General features: G+C 36.5%; 1 long non-coding RNA gene across 1 annotated transcript in view; it reads left to right on the forward strand.

The window, feature by feature from the left end:
- Positions 1–15,832, forward strand: part of LOC112208140 (uncharacterized) — a 62,508-nt gene extending 46,676 nt beyond the window's left edge. Inside the window, exon 3 of the long non-coding RNA XR_002942467.2 lies at positions 13,326–15,832. This is a non-coding gene — a long non-coding RNA (uncharacterized LOC112208140). The remainder of the gene's footprint in view (positions 1–13,325) is intronic.
- Positions 15,833–20,236: the final 4,404 nt, after the last annotated feature.

Here is a 20,236-nt window from a genome sequence, read left to right on the forward strand (position 1 = left end):
TGTCCTTGGAAGTAGGACCAAATTAGTAATCTAGGGGAGGAGTAGATAGGGTTGATAATGTACTTTAATTAATACAGTTCCTTTCAGCATGTCCTTTGAGTTTAAATACTTGGGAGTGGCTGTGGTTGAAATTACATAGCAGCAGGAATGAAAATATTTTCTGTAAAAAATTAGTGTCTGAGATTATTAGTTTTTTTTTTTTAATGAGAGAAATGTGTGTTGTTTCACAGAGCCCACTGTTGATCACTTTAAGAACAATCTGAATAATGGAGTGAATTGTCAAATTTTGTGGATTGACATTTAGGAGTACTTTTGACTTAAGAGTGACAATTGAAAGGTGGTTTAATGGCATGTTAGGAAAAACAGAGCCTCTAATTTTTTTTTTTTGAGACAGAGTCTTGCTATATCACCCAGGCTGGAGTGCAGTGGTGTGGTCTCAGCTCATGGTAACTTCTGCCTCCCAGGTTCAAGCGATTCTTCTGCCTCAGCCTCCCAAGTAGCTGGGACTACAGGTGCCCACCACCACACCCAGCTAATTTTTGTATTTTTAGTAGAGATGGGGTTTCACCATATTGACCAGGCTGGTCTCGAACTCCTGACCTCGTGATCCACCTGCCTTGGCTTCCCAAAGTGCTGGGATTACAGGCATGAGCTACCATGCCCTAGATACTACACAGAATTATGGTTTTAAAAAAGAAAACGACTTGAAATTATAGAAGAAATTATGTTATTTTCAGATATCCTCTAAAGAAAAAATAAGCAAGCATTGGAATTATTATGTTAGAAAAACTGAAAACCAATTTGTGAAAATTAAAGTGACCAATTGCTATGTATTTCTGTCTCCAACTTCCACCCAAATACAGATATCCTCAGGTTTAATAGTATAACAGAATTTATTTAGCCCCAAATAATTAAATATTATTGTAGATGTTTATAAAATATATGGTAATTGTCTCTCATTTTTTTTTAATCCAACATGTGCTATACTTCAACCCAGGATGTAGTATTTCACCATGTAAAAGAAAAATAACAGATGCTTCCAAGGAACTGGTTGGTTAGATCTGCCTGGAGCAAAAGCTGTTACTCAGAAACCCCAAACATATTTTTCTCTTGTAAAATATGACCTCTAGATCAAGGGAAGATAGCCCTTAGGATGACTTATTAATATGGCAAAATCTTCTATTATGAAAAAATGGTCCTGTATTGAAATGCAGCGGGTTCTATTTTTCCAACTGCTAGATGACTTGAGGTGGGACAAGTCAGCACATGCATCAGAGTTCTGTTCTTTGAAAGGAAAATGATAAATCCTAAACTCCTGTCAATGACAGCATTAAGAACAAATAAGATTAGGAAGAAACAGATCTTGCCTTGAACACCCAAGTGTTCCAATCTTCTGGCACCTATTGTGCCCTTTTATTGTTAATTATGTTTTTATGTGTTTAGTTGTCAGAAGTCAGAGTTAAGTCAAGGATCTTTTTTCCCCCTAAAAGACTGATAATTACACCAAGAAAATAAAATACGTGGCTACCAAAAAAAAAGATTGTTTGCATTGGAGCTTATGTATGTCACCTTATTTCCTGGTTTCTGGTCTTGAACTCCTTCCTTTAGATACATGTTTGAGTCTAATTTTTATCTATTTACTGGTTGTATAGAAACTAGGTAAGTTACTTTACTCCTCTGAACTGTCATTTCTTATAAAATGGAGATTACAAGGTCTCCTTTACTAGGGAGATGCATTTCATAAACTGTACAGCATTATAGAAAAGTAAGATGTTGTTGCTGAAATTTGATATTAGTTCCTATCTCCAAGGGCTTTGACTGAGTTTCTTTTTCATTCTCAATATTCAGCTTTAATCTCTGTCTCTCTAAAAGGAGTCCTTCAGTTTCTTAGGCCAGACTTTGGTAATTTGTTCTAAATTGAGATCACACCATGAAAGTTGTGCCTGCCTAATAAATCGCCAGTCTCATCAGGGTAGGGTCTATATTTGTTCACTCCTATTTTCTATGTTGTTGCCATTCAACAAATATGTATTATCTGATAATTCTAAAGAGTGCATTGAGTTATTTGATAATATCGAAATAACAAAATTACTTCTATATACAATCCAAATGTCCTCAAAGGTGCTTATTTAGTGTTCAACACTAAAATTCGTTATTAACATTTTCTTGCACATTGATATGGTTTGGCTGTGTCCCCACCCAAATCTCACCTTGAATAGTAGTTACCATAATCCCCACATGTTGAGGGAGGGGAGGTAATTGAATCAAGGGGGTGGTTACCCCCATACAGTTCGCATGATAGTGAGTAAATTCTCATGAGATCTGATGGTTTTATAAGGCACTTTTCCGCCTTTGCTCAGCACTTCTCTCTCCTGCTGCCATGTGAAGAAGGGTGTGTTTACTTCCCCTTCCGCCAAGACTGTAATTTTCATGTGGTCTCCCCAGCCATGCAGAATTGTGAGTCAGTTAACCCTCTTTGGTTTATAAATTACCCAGTCTTGGGTATTTTTTCATAGCAGCATGAGAATGGACTAATACACACACACACACACACACACACACACACACACGTGTGTGTGTGTTTATTATATATAATTTGATCACATATATTAAAGTATTTCTTGGATTGATTTTTCTGAGGTAGTATTACAGGTCAAAAGCCATGTATACTTTTGTGGCTTTTGCTGTATCTTACTAAGTTGCTTATATATATTTTCATTCTGACTAAGTGTTCAACATTTTTAATTTGAATTCAATAATAATGAAACTAAAGAAAAAGAATGAAATATTATATTTCAATAGGGATAATTGGAAGCATGGGTATTTGCCATAACCAATGAGTGGTCATATTAGGACTAAATCACAGGCAAGTAAAAGGCAGATGCATAGACTACATGGCCAGCAGCATTTTCTTTCTCCCTTATTTCCTGGCAGAGTGTGCTTGGCTGAGCCTGCCTTCCACAAGAGAGACTGAACATGCAAGAAACTTGGTTTCCCAGGCTCATCAGCAAAAGGCATAAATACAGGACACAGTCTCCAACCCTGGGGAGATTTATTCTGGTGGATTCTTGAAAAGGATATCTTAGGACTGCTGTGTTTGGTCATCTCTGTAGGTTGCCATACTCATTGTGGGTTGTGTGATTGCTCCTCTGGAGTTGTGAGGTGTACAACCTGTGTGGTCACATACTGTGGCTACGGGCTTCTCCCCCGTTAGAGACTTGTAAAGTAGCTGACCTACCAGACTTTGGACCTGGTAATTCATTGGATTGATTCTTAGAGCAATGGCAGTCATCTTGTGATCATGATGAAACAAATTTTCTAATGAAAGCAACACTCTGAGAATGACTAAGTACAAAGAGAGAGTACTTCAAGCCCTTGATTATGTTATTTAGTCCCAAATTAACCCAACTCTGGACCAACCTCTTTCCAGATTCTTGTTCAGTGATGTAGTAAATGCCCTTATCCTTTAAGACCCATATTGTTATAGCTTTTGTCACTTATCACAGAAACAATTCAACTGGCACAGTAGGTAATTCGTCTTTGGACTTTCCTCCCGAGCTAAGTTATTATTTGTCTTATATATAATTACAATATAGCATTGTTTAGTACCAGCCACTGGCATGCCTCAAAACCCTTTTTATTTGGAATTGGTTTCATGCATTTGAAGTGAGAGGGTGGTAGCACTGGTAGCACTTGAAAATACTGCAAAATGAATTTCAAGTCTTGTGAAAGACGTATTCTAATTTGTTTTTACCAAAGGCAGCTTTGGTCCAAACTCCACTTTACAGGATCCATTTTTCTTTCTGGAGGTGCATACCATGCCATGAGAGCTGATGGCAAAGATACATTTGATATTTTAAAATCTTCTTTTCAACTCCCACATGAACTTATTCCAGCTCTGTGAGGTCAAGAGTTTCTTTCACCTGCTCTTCCAATCGGGTAATGTCTTCATTAATCAGAGCAGCTCTGACTGTGTGTGATGGCAGGTCAAAACCAAGCTGATTTTCTTATTTTTATTCCTCCCACATTATTTTTCAAACAAAATTGGATCTAATAATTTCGTAAAGAATTTAATCTACTTTAATTTAGTTTTTGACTTGGCAGAAATAAACAGGAACTTACACCTACAGACCCTGAAGTTGACTGTGACAATACAGCACAACTAATAGAGCCAACCATCTCCTAATTGTTATAAAACTCTTAGGTTTACATAATAATGACAAAGTTATTTTTGTTTTATCTTTGTTTAGTTATCTGTTTTTTTGTATCAGTGTTAAAATCTTGGTTAAGTATAGATTTCTTACTTTGTTTTTTGTTTTTGAAGTTTACTCCAAATTGTGTTGGGTTGAGTTACACTAAATAGGCAGGAATTATCAGACCTTCAATAATAATCCTTACTGAAACATAATCTTTCATTATCTGAAGTCAGTGTTCTCTCTACCTAGAAATATTCTCTGCCCTAGGTCTAGCTGATAATTTCCTACTCATTCTTCAGGACTCAACCTAAAGTTTTGACCTTTAGATGAAGATTCTACTTATCTTCTCTTTTCCTGCTAAGATAGTAATATACCTAGCATAGTAGTGGCAACTTGTATATGCTCAACAAGAGCTGGTTTCTCTTCTCTTTCCAGACTTTACCCTTGTTAAGGGTGTATATATGGTCTTATTCATTGGTATTTAGTAGATACTTTATAAATATTTGTTGACTGAATTAATAAAAAATGGCCCTGTCTACATCTACTTTGAATTTCTATAATAAATTATGCAAAGCCACTACAAGGAAACAAAACAACTATCATATCCTGTTGTACATACACTATTCTCTGAAGTCAGGCAACAGTATATGGGTGGAGATCATCTTCCAAACTGGTGGAGTGTGGACCTTGTTGAACTTGCTTTCCCTTAAAAACAAAGAAAATACTAGCAAAACTAAAGCCAACCATTTCAGAACTCTAGAAATTAACCAAAGGCACAGAACAAACTGAAAAGGAAAACAATGCACTGAATATCAAAAAAAAAAAAAAAAACCCAGTAGGGTCTTTCATGTTTTACCTTGACACTATTGTTATCCCCTCTTTCCCAGCTTAGTGGCATGGTAGTTGCCGGTACTCTTGAAACCATGGAGGACTGACAATTTTTGGAGCTCCAATAAATGTTCTTGCTCCAAAGCACAGTAAATATTTTGTCCAAAATATGCAACTTTAGAGAAAATCTCTGTTCCTGGATACTATAGCTATTTGATCTGACTGAAACCTCAGCTTAGTAAAAATGTCCTACCTCCAAGGCATTACTGAAAAAAGTAGCAGTCCTTTGGCAATTTCATTCTGCTTGTGGCTGAATTTCAGCTGGGGTGTATAAGAGCCTAAGTGGAAATTTAAAAGGATTGTATACTAAGACCAAGCAGGATTTAGTCCAGGAATTCAAGGTTGGTTTAACATAAGAAAATCACCACATAAACAGAATAAAGGATGAAATGTACATGATCATCTCAATATATAAAAAAGAACAGTTGAGAAAACAGTATCCTTTCTTTATTAAAAACAATAAACTAGATATAGAAAGCATCTGATAAAGGACATCTGGGAAAACCTACAGTTAACATCATACATAATGTTGAAAGCCTGAAGGTCTTCCCCAAAACAATAAACTAGATATGGAAAACATCTGATAAAGGACATCTGAGAAAACCTGCAGTTAACATCATACATAATGTTGAAAGCCTGAAGGTCTTCCCCATTAGGATAAGGAAGGAGACAAAAACACTTGTGCTCATCACCTCTATTCAATACTGTACTGTAGGTTCTAGCCAGGACGTTTGGCAACAAAGGAAATAAAAGGCATCTATATTGGAAAAGAAGAAGTAAAACTATTTCTGTTTACAAATGACATGATTTTGTATATAGAAAATCCTGGGGAACCCACTAAGAAACTGTCAAACTAATTAACAAGTTCAATAAAGTTGCAGAATATAATATCAATAAAATTAATAAAATTAATTTTATTTTCACATACTATTGACAAAGAATCTGAAAAAATTAAGTAACCAATTCCATTTATAATAGCATCAAAAATAATAAAATACTTGGGAAAAATTTAACAATATAATGGCAGGACTTATATACAAAAACTACAAAACATTGTTGGAATACATTTTAAAAGATCTGAATAAATGGAAAGATATCCCTTGTTCATGAGTTGGTACACTTAATGTCAACATGGTAAATAATCCCAAAATTGACCTACACATTCAATGTAATCTCTATCAAAATATTGGCTTTTTTTGCAGATATTGCCAAGTTGATCCTAAAATTCATATGGTATGCAAGACACCCAGAGTAGCCAAAAAATCTTGAAAAGGAAAAGCTACTAGAGGACTCACACTCCCTGATTTCAAAACAATTAATGGAGAAATAATTATCTATCTAAGAAATAGTGTCAGACAAGTGAATATCTGTATGCAAAAGAATAAAGTTGGATCTCTACCTCATACCCTAGAAAAAATTAACTTCAGTGGATCAGAGTCTTAAATATAAGAGCTAAACCTATAAAACTTTTCAATAAAAATGTAGCAGTAAATTTTTATGATCTTGGGTTAAGCAATGGTTTTTCAAGATATGACACCAAAAGCACAAGTAACAGAGGAAAAAATTTAAATTTCCTACCTCCAATTAAACATTTTGGGCTACAAGTACATAATCAAGAAAGTGAAAAGAAGACCCACAGAATGGGAGAATATATTTTCAAAGATATATCTGATAAGAGACTTTTATGCAGAATATATCAATAACTGTAACTCAATGGTGAAAAGACAATCCAGTTAAAAACGTGGTAAATAATACAAATAGCTATTTTTCACCAAAAATACAAATGGCTTATAAGCACATGATAAGGTGTTCAACATCATTAATCATTAGGAAAATGCAAATCAAAACCTTGAGACACCACTTTATATTCACCAGGAGGTTATAATCAAAAAGGCAAAAAAAAAAAAAAAAAAACCCAAGTGTTAGCAGACATATGGAGAAATTGGAACCCTCTTCATTGCTGTTGAAAATGGAAAATGGAAAACAGCCTGTCAGTTCTTGAAACTGTTAAACGTAGATTTAACCTATGATCTAGTAATTCTACTCCTAGGTACATTCTCAAGAGAAAAGAAAAAATATGTGTACAAAGAAACAAATATAAAAATGTTTTTATTATTATTCATAGTAGACATAAAGTGAAATCAACCAAATTGTCCAGCATTTTATGAGTAGATAAACAAAACAGGGTATATCTATATGATGAAAAAATTACATAGCCATAATAAGAAGAATTACTGATAGAAGATACAAAATGGATTAATCTTAAAATAAAAATAATACTCTAAATTTAGATTGTGGTTATGGTGGCCCAACTCTGTATATATACAAAAACCACTGATTCATACACTTTAAATGGATGAATTTTTTAGTGTGTGAATTCTCTCAATAAAACTGATAACATCTTTGTGTTATACTAGATTGTTGTTTCATTTGAGCAGTGGCAATAGAGACACCAACTTCTGCCTTCACTTTGAGACTTTGTGAATCCCAAAGCAATGCAGTTGAAAAATCATTACAGTGTAGTTCTAGAGGATTTACTCCTTATGGTTCAGATATTAGTTCATAGCAGAAGGAATGTCAGTCTCTCAGTTTATAAGGTTGTCTTCACTCTGCACATCGATTGATAATGCTTTTTTATTCATAGCCTTGGACTTTAGAAAACAGTAAATTATGCAGGAAAATAATTTATATCAAAAAACTTGTAAAGATAGATGGAGCCCTCCCTTTTTTTCCTATATGCATTTTAAGAATAATTTTTTTTTGACAAAGTATTTCCAGGTTCTGATTTCTTTACAATGTCTGGATAGACATGATAAAAGGAAGAAAGGAAGTCTTACATTTACTCGTTATTTACTTATTTATTCAAGAAGTGTTTATTAAACACATCCCAGGCATTGTGCTAGGGTTTGAGAAAACAGAGAACACTGTGTGAACTGAGACTTCAAGGATTCCTTAATCTAGTGCTGTCTCAGCAAGATAGACTTCGTAAACGCTCATTGCCAAGTTAAACAACAAGAAACTAGTGAACCTCTTTGGCCAATCCTTAAATCATGTTTCCCAGGATTCTTAGCAGTTCACACTATATTTTGTAATTGTCTAGTGATGAGGCATAATTTAATCACCTTGGTTAAAAACTCTCTTAAAAACTCCCAAACTCCTCAGGATGTAATACAGAAAAACCATCAGAGATGACATTATCTTTTAAACTATGAAGTGAAAATAACCAGTCCAGATCTTTGGAACTAGAAATACTGAATCCTTTGTCAGAAGTAAGTTACTACGAGTAGCAGATATTCTGCCTTCACCTTTGTATAATAAATTCAAGGGTTTTTGACTTATGCTTCTTGGTCATTTTCCATGTAAAGGTGGTATGCTGGCAAATTTGTGATGAATATCATACATGTATGTTCCGTCACAATTTTTCAACCTCAAAAAGTCATCAAAGTTTTTTTTTGTTTTTTTTTTTTTGAAATGGAGTTTCACTCTTGTTGCCCAGGCTGGAGTGCAATGGCGCGATCTCTGTTCACTGCAACCTCCGCCTCCCTGGTTCAAGGGATTCTCCTGCCTCAGCCTCCTGAGTAGCTGGGATTACAGGCATGTGCCACCACACCCGGCTAATTTTTGTATTTTTATTAGAAACGGGGCTTCTCCATGTTGGTCAGTCTGGTCTCAAACTCCCGACCTCAGGTGATCCCCCCATCTCGGCCTCCCATAGTGCTGGGATTACAGGTGTGACCCACCACACCCGGCAAAGTTTCTTTATTAAATGAAATATTGAGTAGAAATGTGTCCAAAATTGGTGGGTTCTTGGTCTCACTGACTTCAAGAATGAAGCCACGCACCCTCGCGGTGAGCGTTACAGGTCTTAAAGATGGTGTGTCCGGAGTTTGTTCTTTCTGATGTTCGGATGTGTTCAGAGTTTCTTCCTTCTGGTGGGTTCGTGGTCTTGCTGGCTTCAGGAGTGAAGGTGCAGACCTTCGTGGTGAGTGTTACAGCTCTTAAGCTGGCGTGTTTGGAGTTGTTCGTTCTTCCAGTCTGGAGTTGTTCATTCTTCCCGGTGGGTTGCTGGTCTCGCTGGCCTCAGGAGTGAGCCTGCAGACCTTTGCAGTGAGTGTTATAGCTCATAAAGGCACTGCGGACCCAAAGAGCGAGCCGCAGCAAGATTTATTGCAAAGAGTGAAAGAACAAAGCTTCCACAGTGTGGAAGAGGACGCTAGCAAGGTGCTGCTGCTGCCTCAGGCAGCCTGCTTTTATTCCCTTATCTGACCCCACCCACATCCTGCTGATTGGCCCATTTTACAGAGAGCTGATTGGTCCGTTTTGATAGGGTGCTGATTGGTGCGTTTACAATCCCTGAGCTAGACACAGAGTGCTGATTGGTGTATTTACAATCCTCTAGCTAGACGTAAAAGTTCTCCAAGCCCCCACCAGATTAGCTAGACACAGAGTGCTGATTGGTGCATCCATGAACCCCGATCTAGACACAGAGTGCTGATTGGTGCATATACAATCCTCCAGCTAGACATAAAAGTGCTCCAAGTTCCCTACACAATCCTCCAACTAGACATAAAAGTTCTCCAAGTTCCCACCCGACTCAGAAGCCAAGCTGGTTTTGCCTAGTGGATCCCCTGCCAGGGCCATGGACAGAGCTGCCTGCCAGTCCCATGCCGTGTGACTGCACTCCTCAGCTCTTGGGTGGTCGATGGGACTGGGCACCGTGGAGCAGGGGGCGGTGCCTGTTGGGGAGGCTCGGGGCCACGTGGGAGCCCACTGCAAGGGGGTTCAGGCATGGCGGGCTGCAGTTCCCAAGCCTTGCCCCATGGGGAGGCGGCTGAGGCCTGTCGAGAATTCAAGTGTGGTGCAGGTGGACCAGCAGTGCTGGAGGACCCAGCACCCCCTCTGCAGCTGCTGCCCTGGGTGCTGAGCCCTTCACTGCCCAGGGCCAGCGGTGCTGGCTGGCTGCTCTGAGTGCGGAGCCTGCAGAGACCATGCACACCCAGAACTCGCACTGGCCTGCGAGCGCACAGCCCTGGTTCCCACCCGCGCCTCTCCCTCCACACCTCCACGCAAGCAGAGGGAGCCGGCTCCAGCCTCGGCAAGCCCAGAGAGGGGCTCCCACAGTGCAGCGGTGGGCTGAAGAGCTCCTCAAGTGCGGCCAGAGTGGACGCCAAGGCCGAGGAGGTGCCGAGAGCAAGCGAGAGCTGCTAGCACGTTGTCACCTCTCAGAAACAAAGTAACATTTACACAACATGAGTTAGGCATAAAGAATAATGAACACCTATGTGTGTACCACATATTTTAAGAAGAATATTAGCATTACCTTTAAAGTCCTGTGTGCACTCTCCTTGAAGCCTATCTTCTTCCCAGAGGCAGCCTCAATCCTAAATTTGTATTTATTTTGTTTTTCCTATAGTTTTATTTTCATTTCTCTCCAAAGAAGAGAATGTAGTTTTGCCTGGTTTTGAACTTTATAGAAATGGAGTCATTCTGTTTATATTCTTTTGTATTTCCATTTTTTTAAAGAGCTCAAGTTTATGTTTGTAAAAATCATCTGTATGATTGTAGGTAGCTCTAGTTTGTTAAGTTTTATTGCTCTATAACATTCTTATGCATGAATATGATAAAGAAAATATCTTTTTTATTTATGACTGACGTTCGGGTTGTTTATAGGATGGGGTTGTTCTGAAAAATGTTGTGCTAAACTTCTTATTTATCACTTCTGGGCTCGGAAATACATAGTTTTCTATACTATGAGTGAAACAACTGGTAGACATCTATTTAGTAGATAGCAACACTTTTTTCCTACATAGTTCTATCAAGTTACGTTTCCACAAGCAGTGTTTGAGTGTTTCTAGGCCTCCATATTCTCTCCAATAAATGCTTACTTTTCCAGGCATGAATTTATTTTTTTCAGTCCAGTGAGTATGTAGTGGCAACTCCTTCGGGTTTTAACAGTGTTTCACAATGGTTGAACTAGTTCAACCATTGTGGAAGTCAGTGTGGCGATTCCTCAGGGATCTAGAACTTGAAATACCATTTGACCCAGCCATCCCATTACTGGGTATATACCCAAAGGACTATAAATCATGCTGCTATAAAGACACATGCACACATATGTTTATTGCGGCACTATTCACAATAGCAAAGACTTGGAACCAACCCAAATGTCCAACAATGATAGACTGGATTAAGAAAATGTGGCATATATACACCATGGAATACTATGCAGCCATAAAAAATGATGAGTTCATGTCCTTTGTAGGGACATGGATGAAATTGGAAATCATCATTCTCAGTAAACTATCGCAAGAACAAAAAACCAAACACCGTGTATTCTCACTCATAGGTGGGAATTGAACAATGAGAACACATGGCCACAGGAAGGGGAACATCACACTCTGGGGACTGTTGTGGGGTGGGGGGAGAGGGGAGGGATAGCATTGGGAGATATACCTAATGCTAGATGACAAGTTAATGGGTGCAGCGCACCAGCATGGCAAATGTATACATATGTAACTAACCTGTACGTTGTGCACATGTACCCTAAAACTTAAAGTATAATAATAATAAAAAAAAGAAAAAAATAGTGTTTCACTGATTACTGAGGCCTAGTGCCTTTTCACATGCCTATTGCCTGTTTGTATTCATTTTTTCATGAAGGGCATGTCCAAGACTTTTGTCTACATTTTTAAGTCTTTCTTTTTCTCAATGATTCGTAGGACTTCTCTATGTATTCCATATATGAATTCTTTGTTGATGGTGAGTGCAAATATCTTCTGCTCAGTAACTATTGTTTGTCATTGCTAGAAGTTAATTTTTTTCTTAAATTTACTGGTCATTGTCTTCATCTTTTTATATTTATTCATATTTTTCATCATTTAAAAACATACTTATATTTCATATTCTATGTTTGATAGTTATGATATAAACGAATTTTGAAACTGCGCTGTTGTTTCTGTTGTCTTTCCCTCAAGATTCCTTGTTTCCTTGCATTTTTTATGACTTTTGGGTTTGAGCTCATATTTTTTAGAGCTTTACCTTTGTCTTTTGAGATTTCTTTTTGGAGATGGATTTCTACAAAGAAGATTTGCACTATTTCTAACATTTTTCTACTCCTGTGATCACTGTAAGTTAAGGTAGCATAAATTCAGGTTGTAAACCCATGGGAAGACTACTTTGTGGTAAAAAGTATTCAGCACCAAGTTTCTTTTAGGTTTTTGTTACATTCCGTTGTGGAGTAGGTTTATTTCTAATCAATGTTAAGTGAAGCCATATGTTGCCTTGGCTTTTTGAGAATGTTGTAATCTATTAAATTTCCTATTTGGACAGATCCTGCACTTTGTCTCCTGTCTTCTGTTTTCTGTGATGCTATGAAAACCCAAGTTCACCCAGTTTGGCCTATGTCCTCAAGGGAAAAACCAACTTTAGTTATTTGTCTTATTTTTCTAGGTTCTTCAAAGTATTCCTTATTTTCTTGTCAGGTTAATAATTCATGAAGGAAGATTGTAAAACTATTTTTATGTACTATACATATATATTTTTTTCATCAGGAGAGTCAGGATTTCTGCTGTGCCTTGTTACATGAAACAGACAGAATACCCCACACATAGCTTTGCAACACCATTGTGAAATCAATTTCTACGTGGCTACTCCCATTTATTGACACATTAACAATGATCCTTATGAGTAGGATGACCATTAACTTTGTTGCCCTAACTGAGACACTTCTGAGAGTGAAAGAAGGCACACCTAACAATTATGTAGGAATCACAGGTGTAATGTGGAATTATTGTAGGCAAGCAAAAATTAATATTATTCTACTTATTGGTAGAGGTCATATAATGGAATCATGGGTGAACTGATTTCCTCATCTGTTTGTCTATGCAGAATATATTGATTTTATCATCTTGACAAGATAGGAGGTCTTGCTAGTAGAGGTGATAGAATGTAATTAAATTAGAATTATACTTGGTTTACATCCTGATTTTGCCATTTACTACCTATTTGTCCTTGGGTGAATTATTGAATTTTTCTGAGGTTTACTTTTCATGTATATCATGTTTATATAATATGGGGGGAATAAGCTATCTCATGGTGTTGTCATGAAGTTTATGTAACATGCTTGATAGAGTACCTCACACACTGTCAATAATAGTAGTTGTTAATAATGCAATCATGAATTCTTTACAACAAGATGACTTAGTGACTCAATATTCAATATTTTACTTTTGGACCTTGAAGGTTATGCACAGCAAAAGACTCAGGAACTGTGAATGAGACATAATTAAGAAAGAAGATGTAACTGTAAACAAAGAGTTTAAGGTGAGTCTTGTGATCAATATCATTAGTTAAGGCACATGTGTAGAGTAATTATAAAGCTTTTTGATTCCTGTAATAAAAACTGCCCAATTATGGGAAGTCATTTCTTTTCTGTAGATCATTGCTTTATAAGCTATTGTTGAGCTTGAATGTTATAGTCCTAAGGCAGTACATGTTTTCAATTTAAAAAATGGTGCCCTCATTAAGCTGTTGATCTAATTTATAAAATTTGTACATATGTTCACAGAATTCTGACTATTTATTGCGTTTCTTAGACTTAGATGAAGCAAGTGCTGTGAGAAACTTGTAACACATATTCAGGGCCTTTGATTTTCAAGAATTCTTTGTTTGCTTCAGTATAGAATAAAAGCATATGAATTCCCGGAACAGGCTAACTTCAAGCCTTTCAATATGGCTCAACGCAGTAATTTGATGCATTATATCAGAGTTGTGTGATTTTTTAATTTTTAATTTAATTTAATTTTTTTATTTCCAAAAGTTATTTGGGAACAAGTAGTGTTTGGTTATATAAGTTCTTTAGTGGTGATTTGTGAGATTTTGGTGTACTCATCACCGAGCAGTATACACTGTACCCTATTTGTAGTCTTTTATCCCTCACCCCCTTCCCACTCTTTCACCCTGTGTCCCCAAAATCCATTGTGTCATTCTTATGCCTTTGCATCCTCATAGCTTTGCTCCCACTTATGTGTGAGAACCTACGATGTTGGTTTTCCATTCCTGAGTTACTTCACTTAGAATAATAGTCTCCAATCTCATCCAGGTTGCTGCGAATGCCATTAATTCATTCCTTTTTATGGCTAAGTAGTATTCCACAGTACATATATACCACAGTTTCTTTATCCACTCATTGACTGATGGGCATTTGGGTTGGTTCCACATTTTTCCAATTGTGAATTGTACTGCCATAAACATGCATGTGCAAGTATCTTTTTCGTATAATGACTTCTTTTCCTCTGGGTAGATACCCAGTAGTGGGGTTGCTGGATCAAATGGTAGTTCTGCTTTTAGTTCTTCAAGGAATCTCCACACTCTTTTCTATAGTGGTTGTACTAGTTCACATTCCCACTAGCAGTGTAGAAGTGTTTCTTGTTCACTGCATCCACTCTAACATCTACTATTTTTTGATTTTTTGATTATGGCCATTCTAGCAGGAGTAAGGTGGTACTGCATTGTGGTTTTAATTTGCATTTCCCTGATCATTAGTGATGTTGAGCATTTTTTCATATGTTTGTTGCCCATTTGTATATCTTCTTTTGAGAATTGTCTATTCATGTCCTTAGCCCACTTTCTGATTGGACTGTTTTTTTTTTTCTTGTTGATTTGTTTGAGTTCATTGTAGGTTCTGGATATTAGTGCTTTGTCAGATGTATAGATTGTGAAGATTTTTTTCCCACTCTATGGGTTGTATGTTTACTCTGCTGACTATTCCTTTTGCTGTGCAAAAGCTCTTTAGTTTAAGTCCCAGGAATTTATCTTTGTTTTTGTTGCATTTGCTTTTGGGTTCTTGGTCATGAAATCCTTGACTAAGCCAAAGTCTAGAAGGGCTTTCCAATGTTATCTTCTGGAATTTTTATAGTTTCAGGTCTTAGATTTAAGTCTTTAATCCATCTTGAGTTGATTTTAATCCATCTTAAGTTGTAAGGTAAAAGATGAGGATCCAGTTTCATTCTCCTACGTATGGCTAGCCAATTACTTCAGCACCATTTGTTGAAAAGGGTGTCCTTTCCCCATTTTACATTTTAGTTTGCTTTGTCAAAGACCAGGGGGCTGTAAGTATTTGGGTTTATTTCTGGCTTCTCTATTCGGTTCTATTGGTCTATGTGCCTATTTTTATAGCAGTACCATGCTGTTTTGGTGACTATGGCCTTATAGTATAGTTTGAAATCAGGTAATGTGATGCCTCCAGATTTGTTCCTTTTGCTTAGTCTTGCTTTGACTCTGCAGGCTCTTTTTTGGTTCCATATGAATTTTAGTTTTTTTTTTTTTAATTCTGTGAAGAATGATGGTGATATTTTGATGGGAATTGTGTTGAATTTGTAGATTGCTTTGGGCAGTATGGTCATTTTTACAATATTGATTCTACCCATTCATGAGCATGGGATGTATTTCCATCTCTTTGTGTCATATATGATTTCTTTAAGCAGTATTTAGTAGTTTTCCTGTAGAGGTCTTTCACCTCCTTGCTTAGGTATATTCCTAAGTATTTTTTTTTTTTTTTTGCAGCTATTGTAAAAGGGGTTGAGTTCTTAATTTGATTCTCAGGTTGGTCATTGTTGGTGTATTGAAGAACTACTGATTTGTGTATATTAATTTTGTATCTGGAAACTTTGCTGAATTCTTTTATCAAGAGTTGTGCAACTTAATACTCGAGAGTGTTTATACTACTGTTATTGTTTGTCTATTTTTTTGGAAAGAAATATGTATTGTCTGAACACTATTATAAAAATAGTAACAAAATTTAAAATATATTTTATTGACTAATAGATTAACATATTTGTATTTTAAAAATAATTTGCAGCCTTTTACACTCCCATATGTAATCTTTCGATGATGTAATTATAGGGTAGACATAGTTTTGCGTTTTATTCTGTTGACATAGTATAATTTTTAATGACCATGTGGCCATTTCTCTATTGTGAGAGGAGCTTTATTGTTAAAGGTATCTCATCTTCACCACCCAAAAACGTTATGTGCTATTTCAGGGGCCAACTAGACTTAGACTTTCAACAACTGCCTTGCATTGAAACAGAAATGATTGGAACTAATCCTGCCATAAATCTCTGTAAAAAAAAAAAACAAAAAACAACTATTAGATTGGCATGTCTGAGCTCAGACTCTCCTTGGGCAGGGCTTGCTGCAGCTGCTGTGGGGGACAGGGGTGTGGTTCCCAGGCCAATGGAGTTACATTCCCAAGGGGATTATGGCTGCCTCTGCTGAGTCATACAGGTCACCAGGGAAGTGAGGGAAAGCCAGCAGTCACAGGACTCACCCTGCTCCCACACAGCCTGCAGTCCCAAAGGCCGATCTCACTCCCTCTATGTCCCCCTCAACAGTACCAAGCCTATTTCCAGGCAGCCAGTGACCATCGCTGAGAACTCACTTCAGACCACCAGCCTCCCTGCTGAGAAAGTAAGCAGACTCAGAGTTTTTCAGCATGTCAGGGAGCCTGCAGTGGCAATCCAGTTCCTTCAAAGTGTCGGTGGATTCTCTCAGCTTTTCTGATATGTTCCTGCAGTAGTTCTTGGAGCAAAATTCATGATGTGATTTTCTACCCGCTGCTCTGTCTGTCCAAGCCTGAGAGCTGCAAGCCAGTCCTGCTTCCCATCCACCATCTTAATCCCTATGTCTCAGAATGGTTATTTTTAAAAAGACAAAAAATAGCAAATACTGGCAAGGATGCAGAGAAAGTGGAATGCTCATACAGTGTTAGTGGGAATGTACAGTAGGATAGTCATTATGGAAAACAGTATGGAGGTTCCTTAAAAATTAAAAATAGAAATGTCATATGATCTAGCAATCCCACTACTGGCATTTATTCAAATAAAAGCAAATCAGTATATTGAAGAGATATCTGTTCTCACATATTCACTGCAACACTATTCACAGTAGTCAAAATATGAATCAACCTAAGTGTTCATCAACAGATGAATGGATAAAGGAAATGTGGTACGTATACCTAATGAAATACTGTTCAGCCATAAAACAAAACAAAATTCTGTCATTCTCAGCAACATGAATATCTTGGAGTACATTCTGTTAAGTGTCAGGCACAGAAAGATAAAGACTGCATGTTCTCACTTATATGTAGGACCTAAAAAAGTGAAGCTCATTAAAGTAGAAAACAGAAGTATGGTTATTAGGGCCCAGGGAGAGGATGTAGAAATACTGTTGGTTAAGTGATACAAAATTACAGTTACGTGTACATATATTCCTCCCATATATGGGGACTATATATAGGAGGAATATGTGTGTGTGTGTGTGTGTGACACATATAAATATTTCTTTATATATATGGAATGAGTTCTTGTTTTCTATAGCACTGTACGGTGACTATAGTTAACAATAATTTGTTGTATATTTTCAAACAGAAGAAGAGAGAATTCTGAATGTTCTCAACACAAAGATATGGTAAATATTTGAGGTGACGACTATATTAATCATCCTGATTTAATCATTACATATTTTATATATACATATACATATATATGTATCAAAATATCACTCTGAACCCCATAAATATGTACAACTGTTACAAGTCAATTAAAAATGAAGAAAATTAAGTCAGTCTGCATATACTAACATGGAATGAGACAAAGGTCTAATATGTAAATAAATGTAAATATTTATGTATATATAAAAATACCTTTAGTATGATTAGATACATCAGAAAATCTATTAGTTATAACTTTTTCTTGAATACATTCTTCATGGAGCTATCTCTAGGCTTTCTATACATCATTGCCATTCATCATTATTCTAGAAACCTTCTTTGCCTAGACTCTGAGTCAGATTTCTTATTTCCTGGATCTTATGTTTTTACATTTATTGCTTTATTTTACATTTTTGGGTGCAATATGTTCTTCAACAGCTTCTCAAGAAGTAGAGAAAATGTATTCTTGAGAAGCTTTCATAATTATAAATGTTTTTATTTTTGCTCACATTTAATAGTTTGATTTGGGATAGAAATAGATTGGGAATTTTTTTTCCTCATAATTTGGAGTTATTTTTCTATTGTCTTCTAGCATCCAGTGTTGTTGCTGAAACTTCTGCCATTACAGTTTCTAATCATCTGTATGCATCCTTTAACTTATCTCTAGAAACTAATATTCTTTATTCCTGGTGTCTTGATATTTCATGACTACATGCCCTAATATATAGGTCTTTTAAAATCATGTTTTTTTGGTTATGCTGTGGGTCCTTCCAATCTGTAAATTCATGACTTTATGTTCTGGAAATTTTCTTGAATTATTTGACAAATTTGTCCCCTGTTTTTTTCCTATTCTTTCTGTAAAACTTCTATTCAAAGGTTGAACCGCTTTGCAAGATCATCCTACTCCCATATTTTCTTTATTATTTCTAAACACTTTGTCCTCATATTCTGCTTTATTGGAGATTTTCTCAGTGTAATATTAAACTTTTCTTATTTGTTTTTGTAATTATCTTTCATCATGTTTTTTGAAAATTTTCAGGACTTTCTGTCTGTATGTCTCTGAATCTTCTTTCTCGGTGTTTTTCTCATTTGATAACATTTTGTTCTTTCCTTTTTGGCTGTAACAATTGTAGATTGCAAAAAGGTTCATTCTTCTGCCTTCATTATTTCTGTGTCATCCACATTCTTATTTTTTGTTTTCTTTTGCTTTGTTTTTCTTTGGTCTCTGCTTTATGTGAGAGGTGTGCCTCAAATGGTCTCATGATCTTTGTCTCCACTTATATGTAGGATTGAAGGCTGAATGTTTGAGAAGTGTGCATTTGGGAAGAAGTCTCAATGCTTGGGAAGGATCAGATACTTCTTATGAATGGGGTAGGGCAGGGTAAGCAGGCTATTTTTTTAGGAGATCTTCACATTTTAATCTCAATCTCTTTTCTTTTACTTTAGTCAATTTCCCCGGAGAAGACTCCTCAACCTCCTTTCTGAGGTAGTATGAATCTTGGATTCACAGGGGTCAGGGAAGTGTAGTGTTTACTGTACCAAATTCAGACTTGTGATTATTTACTGAATTTTCAGGAAGAGACCTCAGCTGTCTATACTCATTGTCCCCTGGTTCAGAGACTTTTTCATTTAGTCTCTCCAGAATACAACACTGAAACGTTCATATTATTATTTTTTAAACCAGAGATACTTTTCTGGTGTGAGGATTTCAAAGAGATGTTGGATGCATAAAGTTTTCATGCAAAATACTGAGGTCAACTGCATGAAGTAAGTACATTTTTAGGGGTATTTTTTCCCAGTTATCCCAATTATCAGCTCTACTTTTATGGTTTTGACATTTGAACAATGACAGAGGCTCAGAATTTAGATCATGCAGACCCTATAACTTTTCAATCTGGCAAAATGTAAATATGATATTACCTATTACATGAAATTTATTTTATATAAGAGCTCCTTTACATGTGAAGTAGAAATCAAAGCAATCTATCAACATATGTATGTGTACTGCTATTATCAGATTCTCAATTGGGGGAGCTTATTATAAGAGTGAGTCTCGGTTTGAATATATGAATGGGGGACTTATTTTGAAAAAATATATGTAGGTAATCCAGATGAATTTGGACCAAGATGAGATGAGCAGTCTGACTGGAATGCAGAGGAGATGCATGCCTTGATCTCCATTGGCTGGGCCCCAGGCACAAATCCATCCATTTTCTAAGTGGGATAGTGGTCTGGTCAGGTTGCAGAAGACATTGCTACATTTTTATTCCCTTTTAATTATGAGCAGAGTTGAGAAGAATACACTAGAGATGTTACTAATTTACTTCAAGTTATTTATTTGACTGAATTTTGTTAGGATCTAATATATTTTGATAAAGATTAACAATAATTTGATACTAATTTGGATCTGCATGTTGTTATTGATTAATTGATCTATTTTTGAAGTAACAGATGTGTTCTAGGTTAGTGAGCGGCTTGCTTTACTGAAGGTCCACTTTGGAACATCCTGAGAAGGATACTCAACTTAATAATGGGATATTAATGAAGTCTTATAGTGACTTTAATGATAAGGTGGGCAGGATAACACTTTGGGCAGTGATATGATCTGAAAATACAATATTTGTTCTGAGCCAGCTCAGTCAGGTCCAACTAGCCATCCACT

This window comes from Pan troglodytes, chromosome 12 (genome assembly GCF_028858775.2).
Source record: "Pan troglodytes isolate AG18354 chromosome 12, NHGRI_mPanTro3-v2.0_pri, whole genome shotgun sequence".
NCBI lineage: Eukaryota > Metazoa > Chordata > Mammalia > Primates > Hominidae > Pan > Pan troglodytes.